This window comes from Periplaneta americana, chromosome 6, assembly GCF_040183065.1.
Source record: "Periplaneta americana isolate PAMFEO1 chromosome 6, P.americana_PAMFEO1_priV1, whole genome shotgun sequence".
NCBI classification, from domain to species: domain Eukaryota; kingdom Metazoa; phylum Arthropoda; class Insecta; order Blattodea; family Blattidae; genus Periplaneta; species Periplaneta americana.
The window spans coordinates 109,378,040-109,399,248 of NC_091122.1; the positions used below are offsets into that span (position 1 = coordinate 109,378,040).

At 35.7% G+C, this 21,209-nt stretch overlaps 1 protein-coding gene across 8 annotated transcripts in view; it reads left to right on the forward strand.

Annotated features, from left to right (window-relative positions):
* LOC138701645 (protein O-linked-mannose beta-1,2-N-acetylglucosaminyltransferase 1-like) overlaps positions 1–21,209 on the forward strand; it is a 1,230,831-nt gene that overhangs the window by 756,094 nt on the left and 453,528 nt on the right. For 2 of the 8 annotated variants that reach the window (XM_069828755.1, XM_069828757.1), the window contains exon 1: positions 1,915–2,010. The exons of the other annotated variants lie outside the window; for them this stretch is intronic. The gene's annotated coding sequence lies outside the window, so the exon portion shown is untranslated. Of the gene's footprint in view, positions 1–1,914; positions 2,011–21,209 lie in introns of those variants that run through there. 8 annotated transcript variants of the gene reach the window in all.

Genomic DNA, 21,209 nt, shown 5'->3' on the forward strand with positions numbered 1-21,209 from the left:
ACTTGATCGTGTGGTTTGCTGTTGAAAAAAACACAGATCACTGATATATAACAGGAATCATGGACTACTGGAAATGAAACATTTGAATGATTATGTGTTCCCAGTAGTAGCAAGAAAAATCTATGTTCATAATAAAGTGTTCGCCAATTCCATGCTATAAATATTATGTATATACAGTAAATGAATACATTGTACATTTCGTTGAATTTTATTTCATACTAAAATCAACACAATACAATTTGTTGCACAAATTAATATTGCACTTGCCTTATTTCAGTCTATAACCCAATATGAAATAGTAGGTTGGGATAGTACTTATAAAACTAACATGAATCCACTAGATTTATTTCGGAAAAAAAAATATTTAAAATGTGTCTGAAGAAAAACCTATTGATTATTCTACCGAAAAATAGTATTGAAAATACATCAGATTTTTATTAAATGTTATACATAAAAATCACACATATTTCCAATCATATACTCACAAACACAAAACCAAAGACACGGATACAATACGTTTGATTGAGCCCAAGTGTTTAACGAGCACTGCTTTCAACCATAGTACTAATATCGGCCCTACAATTTATAACAAATTAATAAAGAAATACCCACATCTATTTATCTCCAACAGTTTGAAATTTAGAATGTGTATGAGCAATTTGTTACAAGTAATTATTAATTTTAGATGTTATTCCATTTTAATTTAGTCATGTAAATTTATTATGTATCGAATTGTCCCCCTGAGCACTCGAACACTCTCTCAGGGGAGTACTACAATTTTGTTAGTTTACAATTTCTTTGCATTGTATTTTTATGGCAATAAACAATATGATTATTATTATTATTATTATTATTATCCATAATTACTTTGTAATAAAATAGTAGCATATTTTAAGTATAATATAAACTTAAATGTGTACTGTAAATATTTTGTAATAAAATAGATATTGATGTAATTTAAAGTATAATATAGACCTAAGCCTAAATCTAAGTACATATTTTCTGTCCTCTTTTTTTCGAGCAATGTTCTCATTTTTTAAGATTTGTGTCCTCTTTTTTTATCGATGTGAATCTGGTCACCCTAATTATTATTATTATTATTATTATTATTATTATTATTATTCTTATTATTATTATTGAATCTGGTCACCCTAATTATTATTATTATTACCTGTATTTTGCTTTTTATTATATTAATATCTGTCTTTTATTTAGGTAATATCTGTTTGTCTGTTTTTTTTTATTTTTAATTTGTATTTACACTTCTATCTTTCATTTTGTATCTTTTTTGTCTCTTTTTTCATGTTATCTGCAATTCTACGTTTGAAACAAATATCTGTACTGTCTGTTGTAATTGGGGCTTTGCCCTGTTATAGACATAAATAAATAAATACATAAATAAATAAACGTCATCCTAAGCATTTCTGAATAGGGGACACTTTGATGTTGTGTCCGTTATAGCTAGAGAAGTTTTACTGTATTTGTGTGTGTGTTTTTTTTTTCACTCTACAGCAGTAGACGGATGCACATTAAGACTCTGAGTGATATGATGTCAGTACAGATGACGGTCTTTACCTAACACTTCGTCAAGGGACAAACAAACATCCATTTTCGTGATGGTTTCAGAATCCACAACGTTGACTTAGGCCCTATACGCAGCATGGAAGTTGCATGCGTGTGTAGATTGATGGCGATTTATCTGTAATCAAAATGGTGCGTATCTTAGGCCACTTTTCCGGGCGCGCAGAGCAGAGATGCTGGCATTTTCTAAGTGTTGATAACAATGCGGGGTGTGGGTCTTTGCTAATTGGTAGGGGTCCACCTGTTACGCCACTGGAGCCCCGGCGCAGGTCGTGTGCGCTGGCTCCGCTGCGCACGCCGGCGCTCGGGGTTAAAGCAGGAAGCGACGCCGGGCGTCTCGCTGTTCGCCCCGAGACGCGCGCGGTCTCAGTCGATAGTCAGTTGTTGTAGGCGCCGTGACGCAGCCAGCCGTACATCATCGATATCCACGTAAGTACAGACGAGCACGTTCATTGTAGAACATTGCTAGAATAGATCACGATAGCGTGCGTATTCACTGGGAAGCACGTTATCTTACTCTTCTGCAAGATATTCTGCGGAAATTCAGTGCGTTGTCTTGTCCGCCCACTTTTCACGGTTTAATTGTCTAATAATTATTTACGGTTTTGTCCCACTTTTTCCCTTAACAAAAAATAAAAACAAAAGGTAGTATAACATGCCAACATTTCTGATATTACGATTACAACTTAAATATTTACATTCGCAAAATTGTGAATCTTTCTTTTTGTTGCTTCCTCGGAATCTGCCGCATTACTCCTATACCATGCTTCACCTACCTACAGTGCAACAGCCCCATCGCGAGATAAATTCAGAGAGCTCATTGTTATTTATCCATATTACATAATCCGGTTAATTCACTAGTCTGTAAGTTATATTAGGATAAAAAAATAGCTGTTTGTTAAAAGGGCCGATGTCCAGAAACACACATTTTAGAGGAGAAACAAAAAACTATTTCCTGCTTAATTATTTAAGATTATTAATTATCAGAATAATTCAAATTAAGAAGTTATACTTAACTCACATGCGTGAGAAGTGTATTTGGAAATATAATCAATCATGTCCTTAAACTAGGAGCACTTAAATTAGCTGGACATATGCTCTTTTAACAAATAATATATTTTAACAGAGATCTTCTTGTTTAAATATAACAAAAACGAGTTTTGTATGGAAAACAAGATTTATTAATATGTATTACTGTACACAAAACTTTTTTTATCATGGATTTGAGCAATTTGAAATTTATTTTTTTTCTTGCAATATGAAAATATAATATTATATTGATCTGTTTGATTTTTTCACATCAGTGTTGGGTCCACTGTTCAGTCTGCTCATAAAATACTTCAAAATTATCTTCAGTGTATTATTTTACATTTTTGCGTCATTAAGTTTTTGCTTTCTAAGTCTAAGTTTTCCTTCTAGACATGCAATAATACTAGGTTATTATGACACAAAACAAAGATGTGAGTGGTATGAATGGTAAGGCAATAATAACTCCTGGACGCTCCTTGCCATAAATAAAGTGGTACAAACTACCGATAGCAAAGGAACACCTTATGACGCTCGGCATTAGCTTTCTCCAAAGATTTTTCTTGTAATATTTCTGCCACAAGACTTTAAAATTATAAATTTCGACAAATTTTGTTGCTTTTCCACAACTGCAAATTTGAGCGAAGAACTGCTGAAAATAATGATTTAAATCAATTGCCATGTGCTGTAAATTTGATCATGCTTTTGTAGAGCTCGTTTAATAATCTGTCACAAGGCTCAGACTGTGGCCTCTAATAGATTTTAGATCATATGACATGAATAGCTAGTTCTGTAGTTGCTGCTCTTTTGGAAGCATGATTTAGGTGTGTAGATGTCTGGATTTACAAGTCCCTTGCGTTTTTTTTTTTTTAATATTAATATTAACTACAGCGTCTACTTCACTAACAGAATTCATTGTAATGAAATATTAATCATAATAGCATGTACTCTTCTTATAAAGCTATATATTGACTGGAACACATGTAGGCCTACTGCAACAATGACCACGAGCCTCATTATTAGCCTTAACTAAAATAACTTAATTGATGAAGTTTGGCGAACATCTAACTTTCCAAGTGCATAATGTTGTTTATTAAAAGAGCACATGTCCTACAGTTCTGCCCTTTCAACAAAAATCGCGATATTGAATGCCGTCTAGTTGCCACTTACGGTGGACATTTGTCTGTCCTCCTGACATAAATCCATGTCTCTATGTTTAAAGAACATTATAAGCTAAGAACGTGATTTTCGGAAAAAAAAAATGTGACTTTGGTCCTTTTAACAAATAGCTATTCGAATATAGTGTTATTTTTTGCACCTTTTGTTCATTTTTAAGGATTTTATTGTAAATAACAAATGTTTGCATTAAACGCAGATAACCTACGGATATAACTGTTTTAATTTTCCGTTGTATTCCAATTCAAACATATTATATCGATACCACATGGGCTATTCCATCTCAAATCGACCGAAATATAGAGAAAATTGACCTTGCAATTTTTAAATACAATGAAACTTTTTCTGTCCGTAGACAACTGTGATACAATGCTTTGTGCAAAGTTTGAGGCATCAGAACTTCATAGTGTTTAAATTAAAAATATTTAAATTTATCGTATTTTCATAAAATTAGCAACTTTAAACTGTTGTGGCTCCGAAATCCTTTTACCTAATGATCAAAATCATGGTTTATTTTGATGCTGAAAAGTTAAAGTTTATATTGACATGTAAATAGTTTTTCTTACTTTTTATGGAAATGGAGAAATTTAGATTTTGCTTCATTAAGACGCCTTTGCCCATGAAAAAATATTTTTAAAATATATAGTTAGATTCCGCATTGAAAGTACAAATAAACACACATTTTTTACTGGTGCACCGTTGATAAGAAAGTATTGAAAATAGCAAATGAAGAAAATAAAGAGTACGCGCGTGAGCTAACCAGCTGACTGTGAGGCGGGATCTAGCCGAGGGAAGCAGTGCCATGAGACAAACACGTGATGTTTTGTCTAGTAACGCATAGCTGGGCTAGCTTTATCACAGGTTTTCATAAACACAGGAGTAAAATGACGCCCAAAGCTCGCTTATCTTCATCTCTCGGCCAGTGCGAGCGGTACTGCGCCGTTCAAGTCCAGGCGTGTGAAAATAATTTATTTAATACCCTCGAAACTTATTGTCGTGACACTAAGCAAACAATGCCGAATCTCTCTTAATAATGCAAGGTTTTTTCTCAATATATTTTTTTTTTTACATTTTTACAAATGGGCAAAAAGGCTAAAAGTAAGTAAAATCAGATTATCTCTCTCTCTCTCTGTACAAAAAAAATAAGTATTCTTATCATAACCTACCAAATGTCAGCTTCAAAATGAGCTCTCGTTCAATGTTCTGCAGTAAATGGTTACAGAGTTCTGTGCGCTGAAAGAGGCTTGTTTTTCTAAAATACGCTAAATTTGTCGCTCAACAATACGAAAACCTTTTGACTTTCGATAGTATATTTTTGCAAATGCACTCTCCTCAACACCTTGTATAAATAGGGAAAAAATTAGGGTATAAAAATGCGAGGTTTTTTACTGATCGATTTCATATGGAATAGTCCACAGACAAAATCTCTTTTCCGTTTCACCTTGCAAGTCATATAGCCTACTTTTAGAGATCATTTGTCTAGTTCATTATGTTAGTGCTTATAAAGTAATAGACTTTTCTTAGAATATTTAATAACTCTTTTAAACTGCAGAAATTATTTGGGGCCAAGGAACTATCATCATGATCATCATTATTTTCAGGAATTAGACATTTCAACCTATTCCGGTTAGCGGTTGATGTTCTTTCTTTGTCTTGTTTTACTTCTCTACTGATATCAACTTATAAACAACATTAGTAACAACACTAGACTCATACACACAGCGGGTCTTGGTTTTGTTCTGTACTGACCAAGACCAAGACCCGTGGACAGAGTTTCTGTCCTTTCTCACGTCGGGAATCTAACATGGACCATTTAGATGGAAGGCGTGTATCTTGTAAGTTAGTGAAAGGAGGATTCCTGCACTGTGTAAGACAGAAACGGCGTACATTTTTTAATACACGCCGAACCTGTTCTCAGCTGAATAATACATGTCGATGGGTTAAGAATGAGCGAGTCGTAAAGATGGTGCAAAGTGAAATAAATCACACATAAATAAGTAGCTTTAATAGCTTAAAATAGCTACCTGCGTAGCTCAGGCGGTAGCGCGTTTGCGTGCTGATGCAGAGTGCGCTTGGGCGTGGGGTCGATTCCAGCTTGGGCTGCTTACCTGGTTGCGTTTTTTCCTGTTTTCTTCAAATGTAAGGCAAATGTCAGGTAATCTCTGGCGAATCCTCGGCCTCATCTCGCCAAATAACATCTCGCTATCACTAGTTTCATCGAAACAAAATAACTTGGTAGTTGAAACAGCGTCACTAAATAACCAAGTAAGGAACGTTTAAACTAGGGAGTTATGCTTTGTACTGTGGGCATTTTTCTTTAATTTTAAATATCTCAGCTGGACCTAAAAATGTCATTGCTCTTAAAAAGAACACGAAGTAAACAAGTGCTTCTTTCAAAAATAAAATAAAAGCAACAATTTTTCTAGAAAAAAAAAGATCTCTAATAATGCGTAATATATCCTGTACAGGATAAACAGTTGGATTAAATAAACTTACTTCTATTGCAAGTTTATCATTATGGTTAGGTCTGTCGTTCAAACGGGCTTCACGATCCACTCTTATGACAAATCCATGCTGATAAATATGGTATATTTTATAATAGCGTTGCAAATGGAATTTTCTAACAGTGGTAATAACTTTTCTACAAACTAAACACTGTGCCCGATTTTTCATCTCCAAAAATAAATAATTACTTTTCCATAGAACATTCCATTAAGACCCTGACCGTGCGTCGTTCGAAATCACTCGTGCTGGCCATAATGTAACTGACTTTAGAAAACTGTGTTTATATAGCCTACATTAATTGCGTATTGTATTTTTTTATTGGGTTATTTTACGATGCTGTATCAACATCTAGGTTATTTAGCGTCTGAATGAAATGAAGGTGATAATGCCGGTGAAATGAGTCCGGGGTCCAACACCGAAAGTTACCCAGCATTTGCTCATATTGGGTTGAGGGAAAACCCCGGAAAAAACCTCAACCAGGTAACTTGCCCCGATCGGGATTCGAACACGGGCCACCTGGTTTCGCAGCCAGACGCGCTGACCGTGCGTATTGTATTTAGTTCGTTTGTAAGTACTCCAATCTATGCTTTAGTATCACTGTCGTCAGCGAAACAAAACCAAAAGAGCCTAAAAGTTAGGCAATCTTCAGAACAATATATCAGTAAAAACACGCCGTGCAACAATCTCTGCATTAAGGGTTTAAGTACAGCTTAGCAGTAAAATTTTTGGAAATATTGTCCATTTTTTTCCACCATTAGTGTGTTTTGTACAATATTGAAAATTGGTATGTGTAAAATACTGTCCTTTTGCTATATAAAAAAATATTTTACGATTTAAAAAACATTATATATATATATATTTTTTTTTTCAAAATTGAAAACGGTGGCAGTTCACTGTGCAGTGAAGAAGCGTTTCCCTCATAACTCATAAACTTGTCAAATTTTCCATGCTCTCTCTCTTTTATTTTATTGCAGAAACTCATGTTTACAATATCACGCTCTTTCAACTACATTCCTTAATAATTTTTTTTGTGTTAGAAGAAAATACAGATATTTAACCATTTTTTAAAATGAATTTATTTTTTATCAGACAATTTATCAAAGGTAGAGAAGTGATTTTGCATCATATTGTGGATAAGACATGCATAAATAGACACAAAAAATTTATCATAGAATGTTCGATACGTTTTTAGTTCTGAGGGAAACGCTTCATCACTGCACAGTGAATTTTGAATTTTGAAAATAAAAAAATATATATGTATAGGCCTAATACTATATATAAATAAATTTTAATCGTAAAAATAGGCTATGTTTATCATATAACAGAAGGACAGTGTTTTACACATACTAATTTTCATTATTGTACAAGATACAGTAATGGAGGAAAGAAATGTTGAATATTTCCAAAATTTTATTCCTTTAAGCTGTACCTAACTCCTTAAGCCATTGCGGCGAATGGTTTGTATTGCATGTGAATAAAATTATGTTTAGATCTACAATAATTTCTGTTCCTTTCGTTAAAATTCTCATTACTTATTTTACTGAGGAGAGAGAGATTTGTGAAATTATCAGCCCTCGAGTTAGGGTGAACACAAGAATGCTGAATACAGAACAGTCTGTGTTTATTTAAGACGTAACTTAATTTAAAAAAAGAAAGTAAATTTACAATTTTTGGTTCAGTTGATGTCAAATTGTCATACTAACAAAATTATCTTTCTTGAAAATATAAATTATACTGGATGATATGTAAAGAGTACTTAAGAATTTTTAATATTTTTTTATATTGCAAAGACTTTGAATTATTATTTCACTAATAGTTGGTAGGTAGACTGTGGAAGGAAACCTCTCGCTGCAAAGAAGATACCTTTGAAGACCTACTGTTAAATAGGTATGTTGTATTTGCAAGAGAGGAAAGGTAGGCATGGTGTTACTTGTTTTTCTTTGTTGACCTCGTCCGCTTGCGAGAGGTTTCTCTCAAAGCAGTTGGTTGGATCTTGGCCATATCCTTAACCCTGTCGATGGCTTGAAGTCCGCACGCCTGTTGGAATCTACGGTTGAAATGCAATGATCGTGTCTTTTGTAATATTAATGGTTGTGAATTATAGAACAATCATGCCGAGGGCAAGATGTATATGACTTACTACCTTTCTATTTAGAATCTGTGGGGCTGTCATGGGATCGTTGTGTATGAATATACACTGATGACCCCCCTCAAAGGTTAGGCCAATACTGTAGAAGGATTTGTTCCGCTCGTTAAAGAAAATGTCCAAATATTATCACAACTCACTGTTTTCTCCACCGTGAAGTTCTTGTTTCGAAGACGCTTGGAAATGAATTGAAAACTGTCTGTTCTTGACACAACTGTTAACATTTTAAACTACATTAAGCACATTCACTTCAATATCGTATATTTTCCAAAATCTCCCGAACCATGGGACAAGACCACATTACTCTCCTCCTACACGCTGAAGTCAGGTGATTTGCAAGGACAAAGTATTAGCTAGAGTAATTTAACTTCTGATTTTCTTTAGGGAGCGTAATAAACCAGCTTTCAACTTTCTGCAGTTTTCATGAAGACGAATCCTGGATCATGAAAGTTAATGTGCTAAACATTAGCATGCAAGGATGCAAACAAAATATTTTGTCTTCTACTGACAAGCTTCTGACTTTCAAAACCAAGCTTGGCATCTGGAAAGTACCGTTAACATTTTTTCACACTTATTTCAACTTCAGACTCAAACATTCAAGCATGAAGATGTTATATAGCACTAATTTCCGACTATCTGGAATCCCCGTCGGAAAATCTCGACAATACTTCCCTTCTTTATCATCGGATATGTACGATTGGATTAGGAAACCTTTCATATATCTATTGAGCTTGAAAGACGAAGAGTTATTAGCCGATGTGATATGCGATCGGACATTAAAAGTGAAATTCAATGAAAAATTTTTAGAACTATTTTGATAAATGGTGAGAAATGATGTTTTTGTGATATCACAGAGAGCTTTAAACGTGTTATTCCAATTCTGCACACCTTATTTGTGTGAACAAGCCTTTTCTTGTGTGACAAGGCTTTTCTCCGTCAAATAAGAACTTCGAGTTTACCTGTCAAAATTTCGATCTAGAATAAAACTATTGCTTTCCAAGAAACAAACACAAATTGCACACTGAACTGGCAATGAAACCAAATTATACACTTGAGGAACTGTTTACTTTTGTTTGAAGGTGAATCTTTTAAAAATATTTTGCAAATTAGGAATGGTTTTGCCGAAATATATAAATGGGCTATAATATCATCTGTTAATAATGGTTTATGTAAGAATGTGAAAGTGAATGTTTTTCTATGAGTAGTATTATTAAGTAAATATTAATTTATTTTTTTAAATGTAATAACTGTGATATGGATCACCTGCTGTATTACACAGCTTATACTGTACTTAGGCCAGTTACATTACGCCAGTTACTTTGGAACTGAACTGCAGACGAAAGGTCAGAAAATGTTCTTTTCCCTGCCCTGAAGTCTTGCACTCGTTCCAGTCTACACTTTTTTGTTCTTGGCTCAATTTTCGGCGGTTCATTTGCACGCTTTTCTTTTTTCACGCCACGTTCCAGTTCGTTCGGCCTCTGATTTCGGCATATTTTATAGCAAAACACTTCTCAACATATAATTTCACTCACTGGATTCGACTGTGTAACGTTACAACAGTACCTAGAAGGCAGACTGCCCGGCTGCAGCCTCACTCCCTCTAATTTATGCATTAATTTCTGGAAATTGGTGGAAAGCCATAAAAATAACTTTATTTATACTACAACATAACAACGTGCAGTTCACACCTGTGTAGTAACGGCTAGCGCATCTGGCCGCGAAGCCAGGTGGCTCGGGTTCGATTCCTGGTCGGGGCAAGTTAGCTGTTTGAGTTTTTTTCCGGGTCTTCGCTCAACCCAATATGAGCAAATGCTGGGTAACTTTCGGTGCTGGACTCCAGACTTATTTCACCGGCATTATCATTTTCAGCTCATTCAGACGCTAAATACCTAAGATGTTGATAAAGCGTCGTAAAATAACCTACTAAAAAAACATCGTGCACAATCCTGTAGCAACAACACACAAAGTCCTATCCCACTAATTATGCATTAATTTATGCAAATTGGTGCAAAACCGTAAACATAAACAAAATTATTTATGCGACAACACAGCAAAGTACACAGTTCCGTAGAAATAACATGTCAGACACAGAATTTTGTTTTACAACGTTCGAGTTCTACCCTGCCTGAAGAAATTTCACTTAAAAACACATAATGGCGGAGCACTTTAAGATTCAGCAGTCGATTTTCTTGTGATTTATTATATCACGTAGGAACTGGCAAGTGAAATATTCCCTATCGACGGAAAAATATTTTCTTAAGTCAAATTAATTGCTATATATAAGTTAGATATAATTTCTACTTTTCGTTGTGAATTCAGCCGATTCCTCTCCGACCAATGACTGAACATGTAAAATGACATTTCATATACAGTAGTCCACACCTGTGGAGTAACGGTTAGCGCGTCCAGTTGGCCTGGGTTCGAATCCCGGTGTGGGCAAGTTGCCCGGTTGAGGTTTTTTCCGGGGTTTTCCCTCAACGAGAAAATTCTGGGTAACTTTCGGTGCTGGATCCCGGACTCATTTCACCGGCATTATCATCTTCATTTCATTCAGACGCTAAATAACCTGTGATTTTGATACAGCGTCGTAAAATAACCCACTTAAAAATTGACATATAATAAAGAGAATTCATTCTCAAAGGGACTAAGAATCTTGAATATCTTCTTATTTGTATGAAAATTCGCTGAAGTGTGACAAACCTTTACGAGTATTAGAGTCCCATTAGCCTACAAACTAAACTACCAATAAATGATAACGGTATTTATATGACTTTTAAATGTCAATTTTCGTAAATATTACAAATAACACAACACATTATTAGAGTTATTTTATGTGCATTCGTGCAAAATTGTCACTTATCTACTTACACGTCCTATTAATAAATGAAATCAGGCTTTTTCTTTTAGTATTCTAAAAATGTCCTTATTTGCGCAGTCCAGAAAATGAAAGTTCGTCTTCGTATTTGCGCACACACTAAATTGTTCATGCCTTATAAAGACGTAATAGTTCAAAATCATAACTATAGGCCTAAACTAAAATAGCGTTCGTAACATAACAAACGAACCAAATTACTGAGAAAGTAAGATGTATTGGCCCCTTCTTGAATTAAAGTTATTTTTTCGTCATTCTATCCAATGCAAGTCAACTTCTGCTATAAGTCAATAGGCATACGCAGGGCCAGATGTTTATGGAGATCGCGAAAATCACGACATAATAGATATACAAAAGATTTTTGCTAGTCTTTACGAAATAAGTGATTATGATTAATAATATGCAGATAAATCGCGAAAGAGAGTTCTAATAGCGAAATATCAACACATTCGCGAATTATTTGGCCTACTATGCGTCGTTTTATAATGAATTTCATCTTCTTAGTTTTTTTTTTTGGATTTTTTTTTTCACTTGAATTTGTTACTCGTATATATCCAAGTAGCCTACATTACATTACATTAGTGAATTCAAAAGACAGAGAATTCAACAGTACACTAATAATTTTAAAGTGTTAATTTGAGGGCTGTAAGTTTTTTTTTCGTTTTTAATGAATGTATTAAATACAGTCTCAATCCAACAAATATTGTCTATCGGCCATATCGCAGCTTTACCGGAATCAAACGAAACTTTAATATCAATTACTTGGAAAGTAATATTCATACTGAGATAGTACTCAGTTCCAAAATAACTGTATTTTCCAAAATTTCCGTTAATTTCCGCCAAGAGTATAAATCAATCTCCAACAATCTCCGCCGACACCAATATAAAAAAAAAACACAAATAATAAAATTAATCTCCATAAATACCTGTCACTGGGTATACGTTAGAAAAGAGTTTTAATGACTCCGCTAAGAGAAACAGAAATAAGGATTCTCCACCTTGACCTTTCTGGCGAATGAAGACCTTGTTTAATAATGCCTGAAATATAAGTTTGATCCTCTGGGAGAAAGGCTCTTGTCTTACTACATGTTCCTACGTCGAAAAATATTCCTTAATGAAACGGAGAGATGGTAGTTGTGGCATAGACCCAAGATCGTATTAAAACTGCTGTAATTGCTGGAGTACTAATGACTTCGTGATTGGTCTGTTAATAACTAATAGAAGTACTGTAGAGTGTCTGTTAAACGCGGAGAGAACTTTAATTTATTGACGTGTATACCCTTTCTGTTAACCAGCAACTCGTTGAGTAGTAGTCGGTGAAAGATGACCGATTTGCTGCTGTTGCCTAGCGACAAGTCTCTGAACGTTGGCTGTCACTTGTTGATTTCGTTCTTTGTGGCTATAATTTGAAGAGTGCACTGCAAGAATGATGGATGTCATTTGGAATACATTTTGCAGGAGAAGCAATTGAAAGTTTGAAATGCTTAGTGCTCAGAGCTTAACTGTGATTTTCCGATCATTACTGGACAATGACTGTCCCGCGCCGTGGCGTCGTGGTCTAAGGCATCCTGCCTGGGTCTCGTGTTACGGAATGCGCTGGTTCGAGTCCTCATGGTGGAAGAAATTTTGTCATGAAATTTCGCCCAGTGTATGGGACTGGTGCCCACCCAGCATCGTGATGCACTTGGGGAGTTACGATAGGTAGCGAAATCCGGTTACGCAAACTAGCTTTAAGGGCTGGGGGGCTCATCGTGCTAACCACACGATACCTCCATTCTGGTTGGATGATCGTCCACCTCTGCTTCGGCATGTGGCCGTGAGGCCAGCAGCCGGCTGATCGGTCTTGGCCCTTCGTGGGATGTAGCGCCACGGATTATTATTACTGGACAATGACTATCAGTGTTAATGCCATGTAACTCTCTATATACATTCTATATGTCTTAAGCTATGCATTGACAATCTCGGTTCATTTTCGACAAGAAAGTGAAATCTATCATTCTTGCAGTGGACTCTTCATTTGTAATGCCACATGTAACATTGGCATCACTCCTTTCTTTGAGAATCTTAGTAATTGTGGGAAGTTGCGTTTTTTTATTTTTTTTTTATTTGGTTGTTTAAAGACGCTTTATAAACTACTAGGTTATTTAGCGTCGATGGCATTAGTGATAGCGTGATGGTATTTGGCGAGATGAGGCCTAGAACTCTCCATAGATTACCTGTCATTCGTGTTACGGTTGAGAAAAACCTTGGAAAACCTCGACCAGGTAATCAGCCCAATCGGGAATCAAACCCACGTCCGAACACAACTCCGGATCGGCAGTCAAGCACCTTACCCGACTGAGTTACTGTGGTGGCTTCCATGTCTTACCACAGAGGCTATAAACATTATGTTTAATACAATCTTTATACTTTTTGTGCATGTTTTTTGTGAAATTTTGTGGTTCAAATGGCTTAAACATTAGTTCATCGGAGTTTTGTATATTTATTTGTTTGATACGAGTAATTGGACGGAGTTACGCCATAATAGACGAACCGATAATTTAAAAAAAAATTAGATATTTGCACAAATCTGTTGATGGCAGGCTAATTTAACTCGGAAAAAAAATCAAGAATGCGATATTTGAATTTTGCTGCTATTTATAAGTAAAAATTAATTTATTGCATAAAATTGATTTACTTTGCTTTGAAATATTAATTCAACTCCTAGCCTCTTATTAAAAATCGGTTAGCCTTTCTGGTATTATTTGTGCTATTTTTTTTGTAATGGTATGAATGTTATAATACCTCTTGCATAAAATGTTTTATATAAAAAAACAGGTTTATTTCAATGGACAATATCTCGAAACAGGTTTTCGGCGCTTGTTCTGTTATTGCGTAACTCCGTCCAGTTGATCTTTATGCCGAAAATACGTTTCCTCCATTGACACGGTCTACAGATTAACGAGCGGCACTTGTGCTTGAAGACTACGCTCGCAACAGATTTCGAACTCACTTGGACTGATTACCTAGTTGTTTTAACGTGAAACCTTTTTTGCTCGCGGGTGAAATGGATAAAACATTACGGAAGTTCCAACATCTAACATCAGTTGCTTGGCAAGGGTAATGAATTACTTCACACTATTATGACGTCACTTGCATAACAACAGATCAGATTCTTGCATCAATATTATGTTTGCTAGAGAGGGAGATTTACTTTCTTGTATGAATTTTATTTCATATTTCTCTTAGCATAGAGCCACACTAACAGTTATCCAACAAATCAGTTCAGGTGAAACACAATAATTCCATTGTAAAAACTTGTATGGATAAATGGTGTATATCCAATAGGCTAAAGAAATAAAGGGAAAGTAATAAAAATAACACAATATAAATTTCAGTAAATCATTCATTTAACTCTGAATCAAATTCATAATTCTTAGAAATAAGATCCGAATTATTTAAAAATTTAAATATCACAATAACACCCTAGCGACAGCATGAACGTTTCGCGTAGGCTAATTACAGGGATCCTATCAATCTACTGCCACCTTTTTTTCCTTTGTTTCCCCAGCTGTGAAACGAATCTCAAGTAATCGCATAACAAATCCTCGCCGTAGTATCGTTTCTTGTGCAGACCATGAACCTTCATGACACATTCAGAAGTAGCCAGGACTCGCTTTGTGATGAAACAAGAGAAAATAAGAGATGTGACGCTGTCAGGTTTTATATAAGAAAGATGCTCCGGAATGCTGGATTTGTAGCTATAATCGATAGCGTTTCAGTTGCGTGAGAAATAGTGATAAAAATAATAATAATACATCATTATCATCAGCCATAACTAAAGGGAAAGATCATATTGACTTTTACTGCTTCATATAATATTAACCCGTTGTTTCTTGGATCGCTCCACATCTTGTAGTTCCGTTAATCGGTAATGAATACAATCTCTGCCACATCGGATTTATAAAATGAAACCATCTGCCCTTCAATAAGGGTTACCACAAGAATCCAGAAAACAAATACATATATAAAAGTTTACACTGAAACAATGAAAATATAGGCTATACAATAAATTTCAAAAGAAAATTAAAGTGAATCATATTACTTGAAATAGAGATTTTTTTTTTCTTTTAGTAGGCTATTTTATCAACGCTGTATCAACATCTCAAGTTATTTAGCGTCTGAATGAAATGGTGATAATGCCGGTGAAATGAGTCCGGGGTCCAGCACCGATAGTTACCCAGCATTTGCTCATATTGAGTTGAGGGAAAACCCCGGAAAAAAACTCAACCAGGTAACTTGCTCCAACTCGAACCCGGGCCATTTGGTTTCTCGTCCAGATGCGCTAGCCGTTACTCTACAGGTGTGGATTTGAAACAGAGATGAAATTACAAAATTTGAATTGAGTCCTTTAGAATTTCTCTGACCAACGATTAGCATTGATGTTATACTGCTTGCTAAAATAAGGAATGCAAGGTTCTCTTTTCATAATCAGTAAGTTTTGGTTGTTGTGCATCTCTTTCAAACATGAAGTGGGGTCTAATAGGCTATTGTTCCTGTGTTCTTTTTTTTATCAATAACAACAATACCTGCTCGTCTTGTTGAATCCTCTTCCGAGATTATTATTATTATTATTATTATTATTATTATTATTATTATTATTATTATTATTATTCACTGCGGGCTAAAGCAGGGAGATGCACTATCACCTTTACTTTTTAACTTCGCTCTAGAATATGCCATTAGGAAAGTTCAGGATAATAGACAGGGTTTGGAGTTGAATGGGTTACATCTGCTTCTTGTCTATGCGGATGACGTGAATATGCTAGGGGAAAATCCACAAACGATTAGGGAAAACGCGGAAATTCTAGTTGAAGCAAGTAAAGCGATAGGGTTGGAAGTAAATCCCGAAAAGACTAAGTATATGATTATGTCTCGTGATCAGAATATTGTACGAAATGGAACTATAAAAATTGGAGATTTATCTTTCGAAGATGTGGAGAAATTCAAATATCTTGGAGCAACAGTAACAAATATAAATGACACTCGGGAGGAAATTAAACGCAGAATAAATATGGGAAATGCGTGTTATTATTCGGTTGAGAAGCTTTTGTCATCTAGTCTTCTGTCAAAAAATCTGAAAGTTAGAATTTATAAAACAGTTATATTACCGGTTGTCCTGTATGGTTGTGAAACTTGGACTCTCACTTTGAGAGACATGTAGCACGTATGGGCGAATCCAGAAATGCATATAGAGTGTTAGTTGAGAGGCCGGAGGGAAAAGGACCTTTGGGGAGGCCGAGACGTAGGTGGGAAGATAATATTAAAATGAACTTGAGGGAGGTGGGATATGATGGTAGAGACTGGATTAATCTTGCTTAGGATAGGGACCAATGGCGGGCTTATGTGAGGGCGGCAATGAACCTCCGGTTCCTTAAAAGCCAGTAAGTATTATTATTATTATTATTATTATTATTATTATTATTATTATTATTATTATTATGCGTCGATCCAGTTATGTAACGTATCATTTTATAATTTATTTCTTCTTTCTTTTCATTATGTTCTATTTCGTCGCTTCTAATTCCTCGTTCTTCGTGCATCCATTAGCATCTCTCACTGTAAGAAACTTCATTTATGCGGCTTGAATCTTTGTGTGATGATCCAGATTTCGTCGAGAAATAATTATGTGAACACCATCATTATATTATATTTTTTTTTTTACTTTTATGTCTTTATTACTTCATAAAACTGTCTAAAATATAATTTATTTATAACTGTCTTTCTAGTTACGCGGAATTTCCTGGCCTTGTGGTCAGAGTGGCATAGGGGCCGCCGCGTACGGCATGAGCAGCACGAAAATAAAAGGCAAATAGTACGCTCGCAGTCCCGATGGGAGGGGAATAAATTTCCATTTCCTCTTCTCCGTTGAGAATTGAACTCTAGTTCACTGAGCTTGTAGCTTGTAGCACTTCAGTTACAGCGGATAATTAATAATCATATCAATAATGATTATAATGATAATGATGTGATAATTTTTTCTCATTTTATTGCAAGATTACGCGTAATTTATTTATATTTCAAATAATTGGTTCAATATGTCCGCAAAATTTAATGGAAAGTGAATTTTGTCGTTAGTTTTATTGACTTATAAGTAGAGCTCAGACATTGCCCTTCTTATCTATTTTATTCCTGTGTAGCCTACTACTCAGGAAACTTAAACCAACTCATGTCATGTCATTTAAAAGCGCCTGTCCAAGTTTTACATAACCCATAAACGCTTGTTTTAGGGATAATAACTTATATTAGAAACGTAAGTCTTTTATCACAGTTATAAAATAATTTTGTATGTTAAGTATTTCGCCATGTAGTATTTTCCTATGACTATAATGTTCAGTAATTTTTTTATTAACAGCTATTGTTGTTACGTCTAGCATTGCATTGTAGAGAAAGCAATTCCCTTGGAGATATCCGCTCTCGCAACGAAACGGCTTCTTCAATAATGTATTGAGACAAATAATGAATTTTTGGTTTGCGGCTCTCTTCACAGTTTTGTACTGTTACTCGAAACACATCGCCACTTTCAATCTGGTTAGTGCAGGGATACAGAACTGGCGATAGAGGGGTGGAAAGCATGGGGAAAGCGTTAGTTCCCCGTCCACAGTCCACGGTGCTGAATGACGTATCTGTGGCCCAGACACTGAATAAAAATCCCCTTCCCTACCAAGTCAGTGACGCGAGGGTGGAAGGAAGGGGTGAGTGAAGTATTCCATTGAGTGACGTAACGCCACAATTGTTGATCAGTTCTGCAAGCCTTGGTTAGTGGATCGGTAGGCTAAGAACCTCTATAATGCCAAAAGAAAATAGGTGAAAAAGTGTAATGAATGTGTGAATTGGTGGAAACGGTTTCACAAGAGACGGAAGGGCAATACTTTTATTTTTGTATTGAGAGAAAGAGGCAAGTTATACTGTACTTACAGTAAACCGAGCGAGCTGGCTCATGCGCAGGCTATCACATGGACTTGCATTCGGGAGGTCTGTTATTCGATTCCCGGACCGACCAACCCGACTGTAGTTTTCCGTGGTTTTCCACAGTTACTTAGGCATATGCCGGGTTGTAATTTTCATTTCCACGGTCCATTTTCCCTTCCCCTCCCGTGTAGAAAAATAAATTACATATATCATGTCATTCATCTTTCTCAGCTCCTTCAATAGCCATATTCAGGTCAAGACGCATGTCTTCATCCGCTTACGGGAAGGGGCGTCCTCTCCGCAACCGTCCCTGGGTTCCCAGCCTTCCGCAATATCTCTGCCAGGATTCATTCATTAAGAGTACTTCCAAGGGCACTTTGACACCTTGGAAGGGCCGTGTGAATAGATCCTGTGCTGCTTGGTCACCTTAGCGGTATGAACTTAGAGCGGGGGAGGGTAGGAGCCCACATTGGGTGAGCAGGTGAGGGGGTCACATGCGGCCGGTGGGCTGGTACACCCTCATACTCATTCATTCCATAACATTCGTGGTGCACAATAGGCCTCAGTATGGCCGACCGTGACCTAACCTAACCTAACTTGTAGTTATACTATGTTTCTATTTTTATATTTATTACAAGTTTTTAAGTATTAAAGCGAAATCCCTGGTGTCGACCTGGTTGGCAAGTTGGTATAGCGCTGGCCTTCAATGCCCAAGGCTGCGGGTTCGATCCCGGGCTAGGTCGATGGCATTTAAGTGTGCGACAGGCTCATGTCAGTAGATTTACTGGCATGTAAAAGAACTCCTGCGGGACAAAATACCGGCACATCCGGTGACGCTGATATAACCTCTGCAGTTGCGAGCGTCGTTAAATAAAACATAACATTGAACATTGAAATCCCTGGTTCAAGCGGGAAGGAATCATGTGGTGGCATAGGGTTTTATTAAAGTAGATTTTGTCCCTCGACATTTTAAAATAAAATTATGTTTGAATTCTCCCTCGTTTTTCACGTTTCAAGTTAGAAGAACCGAGCTGTAAATTTTGGCATTTTATTTCGGATATAGGCGGTTCATATTTTTTACCACTTGAAAAATACAGCTAAGTAAAATTTAACAAAGTAATTTAGCTCCTTTATTGGTAACGCGTTTCTTTTTAAGGAAATCGATTTAATTATTTAACTTTCTTTTCTTAGGAATTGGATTAGTATTCTGACGGATTGTTAGACCTCATTTTTCATAGGTAAAGTGTAGAAACAAGAGGCATTTATAGCACCATAAAGACGCAGCTGCTCGTGTTAAAAATGCAGCACAGAAAAATAAGTGAAAATGTTTATAGTTTTATATCCATTATATAGGTCTACATTTGTAATAGTTGTCCGCATAGTTTTGTCTACTTAGGATGTTTTAGTTCCTTTTTTGCCTGGCTATTTTTAACGTTTTAAGTGCCTATATGCCCAAGCTCAACTTGTAACATACTATTGATCCTATGGATAAAATAATCATACAGGTCATGGAATCAAAGCGAGTTGTTGGGGTTTATTTACGATTTAAATAACTTTCTGATTATTTTATGTTTATTTATACGCTGTAACTCGATATAATATGCTTAAAATACACATACTTACAGTGTATTTAAAAACGCGTTTCCTGCCGCGAAGAAAACAGACTGCTGCCTTACCAAAATCAATCTGTTGATATTTGTTTGGAAAATAATCATCTGGTATGCCGGGAAACGCATACGAACGCATTGTAAACAATTGAATGGCAGTTGCCATGGAGATGAAAGTGTAGAACACCACAACACATCAAACCGGTCAGCGATGTGAAGTGCCTTTTTGTTGCCTGCAGATATATCGATGTGAATGGAACAGATACTGACTGTAAACTTGCCAACACTATTGTATCGCCAGGCTTGTACAAGTTTTTTTAATTACTCATACTTTTACAGCCGTTTGAGAGAAAAAAAACAATACTCTAGGCTTATACATAGGCCCTACATTTGTGATTTATACTATTTCGAAATTAAAACTACACATTTTTATCGTATAGAAGCTTGTTCCGCTTTACATTATATGTTTGTTTACATATTGATCCAATGGTGAATTAAAGGTGTTGTCTGGGGATAAATTCCTCTCTTCTGACCTCAAAATTTCTCCCCGAACTGTTTTAGGTTAATGTTAAGGTAGGTATTACGTCAACTTCTAACTTCAAAAACTGAACTGAGTAATTAACAAGTGAAAGTCTATTCCAAAGTTACCTCTGAATTACTTTAAAGCCTGTGTAAATTTCTGGCAAGTTCTGTGTCGTTGCATGAGTCTGATTGCTCCATATTTGGAATTTGAGATAAAGTCCAATCTGAAATTAATCTTTCATAGAAGTAACGAATTCTGCTTTTCGTTCTTTTTTGCAATATACTAATTGTATAATAATAATTACGGAGTCACATAAATTATGTAGACAGAAAGCTCTTTAAATTCACTGTTTAATAATTTGCATAGGCCTATAGATTTATGTTGTGTAACTTTTACAAGTGCAGTACCGGTACTGCTCTATTGGCATTTAAGGATGTTAACGCGCAAGCGTGACTTACATTTTGTATCTAGCGCAGGTTCGTAGATAAACGTTATTGAGCGTAAAATTTAGGGAATTCTGTGTTTTGAGTGATACGTGCACCAGTCTAAACAATATTTACACTTTTTATGGTCTCTCTACTCAAAAAATTGTGTATTAAAATGAACTGTATGTACATGCGAAGAATTTATTTCTAAGTTTGTTTTTTGTAATCTCATAATGAATAAAGAAATAGACTACAGTTAGATATGAGACTTCCACTTTGTTCAGTTTGGTACGAGACTTTGAATCGTGTCACGGGCGCAGAAACGTTTCACAGACTGGAGAATGTCTCTTGGTAACGAATTCAAGACAACTTTTCCTTTCCCTTCCTCCAATGATCC